This window comes from Penaeus monodon, chromosome 7 (genome assembly GCF_015228065.2).
Source record: "Penaeus monodon isolate SGIC_2016 chromosome 7, NSTDA_Pmon_1, whole genome shotgun sequence".
NCBI classification, from domain to species: Eukaryota; Metazoa; Arthropoda; class Malacostraca; order Decapoda; family Penaeidae; genus Penaeus; species Penaeus monodon.
Window position 1 is genome coordinate 40664143 of NC_051392.1, and position 5000 is coordinate 40669142.

General features: G+C 37.4%; 1 protein-coding gene across 1 annotated transcript in view; it reads right to left on the reverse strand.

Annotated features, from left to right (window-relative positions):
- Positions 1-3820: 3820 nt before the first annotated feature.
- The window catches only part of LOC119575329, a 52996-nt gene continuing 51816 nt past the window's right edge, over positions 3821-5000 (reverse strand). Inside the window, exon 6 of the mRNA XM_037922874.1 lies at positions 3821-5000. This exon is cut by the window's right edge and continues 2005 nt beyond it. The gene's annotated coding sequence lies outside the window, so the exon portion shown is untranslated.

Here is a 5000-nt window from a genome sequence, read left to right on the forward strand (position 1 = left end):
AAATGTGTTTCTTTGTTTTGTATTTTACAATTAAAATATGATAATTCTTCCAAGTTGCAACATTATTAACAATTATCCTCCAGTCCCACACTTGCCAAGATAAGCTTATAAATAACAATCTGTTTTCAGAAAAAATCCCATGATTTGTTTCTGTAAATGACAGAATTTTGCTACATTTATATAAAGGTCTAATCAATACTTATCAGTATTTCTTATATCAGGAAATGTCATGATTGGTGGAGGAAAATAGTAATAGTTTTTATAGTCAGGTAAGTGGCAGAGATTGAAAACAATTTAGATTATTCTTTTTTCAAAGCTTACTCATTTGGTTTCATATTATTAATTAAATCAATTGTAAAAAATCATATGATGAGTATGACAATATTTTCCTCAAAAGTGTTCCACATTACAACAAATTTAAGTTTCTGGAAAAGCTTGGAAAGCCTTGAAGACATCTCTGAAGCACTACATTTTCTTAGGCCTGTACCTAGCTCCTATCATTATGAGTAACTTTCAACATTATTTCTCTCTTTCATCCCCATAATCTCTTGCTCATTGTTGTCATAGGGGGCTTAGGAGATGGAGACAATGTAGGGGATCACCCCTGACTTTGACCTCAGACTCCCTTCAACTAATTTTGCATGGTCTTTTCATCTTCCTTCTCTTCTTCATTAACCCCTTCTGTGAGAGCTGTGCTGAAAGGATGAAAGGCTGGCTTTGTGTCAGTCATGAACAGCCTCTGGGAGCCAAGGTTTCCCCTGGTTCATTATCTAGCCCTTACCCCTTATGGGAACCCTGATGGGTAGACCATTTCCTCTCCCCATTTATTTCAGATGAAGATTTTTTACCCTTATTAGGGGCATAAAGGCTTGCCCCTTCATCAACTAGTCTATCTAAATTTGATTTCATTGGCTTCCCAACCCCTGCCTCTCCTTTGACCCAGGCTCTGACTGATACTAATACCCCCTGCTCAATGGTCAACTCAATCCATTCTGAATCATCCACCCCAGTCATTACTCAACCTTCAGAATACACCCTTCCTCTCTCCCAACACCCTTCACTCCATTTTCTACTGCACAGTCTTCTGCACTGTCTACTCCCACTCCCCCTTATTACTATTCTTTATCCTTAGTGTCCTCCTCCCAACAGTACTCCCTCTCTCCATACCAACCCATCTTCCTTCCACCCTTGTCCTTCTACTGCTTCCATCTCTACAAACCTTTTGAGTGCCATTTTTGGCCTAGCCAAGTGGGATCAATTCTTTACGATTCCCCCTATAGCCCCATACTCTGAAAATATCCTTTTCTTCTAACGATGTCTCCAGAAAAAGGTAGGCAAAGTTTCCTTTTGCAGTTGTTCTGATTGTTCATGCCTTGTCACAGTTACATCTGAGTCCCAAGCTCATGCACTATCTACCCTGACTGATCTTGCTGACAAATCTATTCCTGCCCAACCTCACCCCTCCTATAATACTTGTACTGGAACTGTTTCTTTCTCTCCGATTGTCCTGTCTACAACAAAGACTAGTCAGACTGTAAAAATGACTTGCTCACATGCCTCATCATCTGTGATGCAGTGCCATTCCAGTGCTGCACTATTCCTCCTAGAGGCCAATAAAATCCTACACCAGTATTGCCAAAATTAGCTTCTGTAGATATGACCTCCCCCATAAAGTTAATATTGATGGAGTGTCCTGCCCTGTCTGACCATATTGACCTCTTCCCCATCAATGTCAGAAATATTGGAATTTTAGCTACCCAGCCAAACACTGCTGCCATCTATGTGCCAAATCTGGTCATAATCATTCAGATTGCTCTGTTCAGTCATGCATGTATGCCAATTGTGGTGGCTCCCATAATGTATTTTATTGGAGCTGCCTATATGCTCGAATCTGTGGTAGCAGTTCTCATATTAAAACTAGGCCTCACTCTACATGAGGCCAGACAAGAAGCTTGCCAAAGAGATTTTTCTCTTTCTACCTATTCCAAAACTGTACTTTGCTCCACTCCCCTCCCATCTTCTCAAGAAGTCTCAGCATCTCCCCCAGTATCTCTTCCCTTTACCCCAAACCATCTCCCTCTCTCCCCCAGTCAAATTCCTTTTCCAATCTAAATCCAGATACTCCAGTCTCTACCATTTCCCCGGTGCCTACCCCTCTTCCGTCTCACTCTACTCACTCCTCGGACATCTATTCCCTCTCCTTTCTCAGATCTCCCCAACTCCTCTCCAGAATCTCTTGAAAACATCTAAAAGCTCCTAAACATGACTTAAGAGAGTAATTCACTCCCTCATCCAACCTCTAATCTCTCTATTCCTATTCACTCTACATATAAAGCATTTGCCAATATCCATCCTTACCACCCCCACTTAGATGCTCATATGACTCCCATATGCCATAACAATGTCCTTCTCCAGATCTCAACCTTCCTGACATTATTCCTGATACTTCACCTTCCCCTATTCCCTTATCTCATCCTCTGGATTCTTTTTCTACAACTATTATTTCTTACCATGGTTTCAAAATAGCTCTTTTGCAGTTTCCTTATACAGTATTACTCTCCCTTCCTCAGACACATACTCTTCATTTTATCTGATCACTCTATATGTTCAACCACATCCCCATTTACAAATCCCCACTGTATTCCATTTGCTCCCCCACTGTACCTATTCACTACCATTCTATCCTACAGCATTCTACACCTTTTACATCTAACACATCTTATCCAGATTGTTGACTCATTTCCATCCTTTTTGCCCCATAGTGCTATGTGACCTTTGAAGTTTAGCACATTTATTTCTTCTAACCATTAATCATTCTAGGCATTCACTGGTCTGTATAACTAGAATGTATGGTTTTAAGATTTCTTGCTCAAGGTGCTTTGCTGCATAGTAGGCAAAACGTGTTATTTATATTTTCACTTTGTTGTTCAGTTTTCCTTATAGCAGAAAAGAATGTTTGATCACAGTGATACTGAACTCTGCTTAAGCAACTGAAAGCTTTGCTACAATAGCATATATATAAAAACTTATCATTATAAACAAAACTTTCAGGCAATGAAATATTGTGTGTTCACTCTAGTATTGTTTTGTGAAGTGTCTCTGCACATAGATGGCTCTATAGTCCTTAGCCACAAAGGAGTCAATTAGTAGACCTTGTGACCTCACCTGATTTCACCTTTCCTTGAATTGGCAGGATTTTTTTTTTTAACTAATGCTATAATATCAATGCAATTATTTTTATTTAAACATTATCATTATTATAGTGTTACTGATTTTTTTTACAGCAATATTAAATACCAGTAAATATATTTGAAAATCAAGAAAATGGGTAAATAGGTCAAACAGGAGTTCTTGTAATTGGCTCATTGATGACTTAATACTTGTGGAGCTATCTACGTGTAAGAACAATTAATAAATTAAACTTAGAGTGGGCATGGCATGTATGTAAATGTCATCCCTCACAGCTTTGGGTGAATATCATATTATATTTCATGTTTAAATTTGTATTCCTCAAGAAGAGTTTTTTTCTCACAAAAGTTGGGGGGGGGGGGAAGCTAGCAAGCAATCATAGAGATGGAATACTGAATTTTTAGCCTTTTTTGAATGCCACAAATATTTTGGTAAGAAATATTTTACCTGTTCTCTTTGATCTTATCTTCTAGCAGTTGTTTATGAAGCTTATGCATTTTTCTTTAATGAACCTATCACTTCTTTCTCCTTACAATTATTAAAGATGCTTGTGGCTATGTATAATTAGTATTTTATCTTCTACACCTTTGTTTAGCATTTTTTAAAGATTAAAAGTAAGTGACAACAGCAGTTATCATTTTAATTTTTAATCTGAGTTTGTTGATGTCTTACAGGGAGAAAATTTCATATTGCTACAGTGGTGTGTATAAAACTGAGTTATAATATACTGATGACAAAATACAAAAAAAATCCTTATAAGAAATAAAGATATGAGACAATACATTGTATATATTTCAACATAAGCTGCATCTGCAGATTTAACTTCTGTTCTTTGCAAAACTTTGTCCTAAAATATATTCTTACTACTGTTCTAAATATGGATTTCTCTATCTTCTTGCCTGTAGCACATTACCTCAAAAGCCATAAATCCTCAGCTTGTTAAATTTTCTCATGAATTTCAAGTTTATGTATCTAAATACTGACTACAATCCACCTACTTCACTATTTTCTTGTGGTCACTTTTTTGGTGTATTTAAGTACTTATCTATGCCAATATTACCTACAACACATTCTGTTGCTGCAGCCAACTGGCAGTTTTTAACAAGATCAAAAAAATTAACAGAGGAACTACTATAACCTATTTCAATAAGGGTAAAGTCATTGGACTGACATTTACCATCCACACAGGGAATTTCTGTGCCATTTTTCTTACTAAGAATCACAGATATACCTACTTCTAGCTCTCTAATATCTCTGTCCTCTATGCTATCAAGGTGCTTTCTCTTAGCTTTGTCTGAAGATAGTTGAATCTTTGGGTCATTATTAATCAGAATGTGCTGTACCTTTGAGGCATCTTCATTTATGGGGTGAAAGCTACATTCAGCTGTTGCTTTGGGGTGGAAGATATGTAAAGCTCTCCAACAGGATTTACAGATGACTGATTCACAGTGGAAAGTTTTGTTTTGTTTATTTCAGATGGGCCAGAGATTACAGAATCCTTCACATAATCTCATTTTACTACACCTACACTTCTTACAACACTACACTATCTACCCCTTCTCATTTGTTTTAACAACTGAGTTGTTCATATATCTTTGACTCTCTGTAGCATTCTGCACTTTATAATGGACCTTTTCCATATGAGTGGGACCTGTTTGGCTTCCTTCCCAATGGTTCATTTTCATGTGGCCTTTCCTTGTACTCTCATCTGCTATCAGATGGCTCTCAACTTTTTAAATCTCTTCCTGTGATGCAGATATGTCACTATCAGAGAACAGTCCAGTGTTTTGAAAAATAAGTGCTCAACCAGA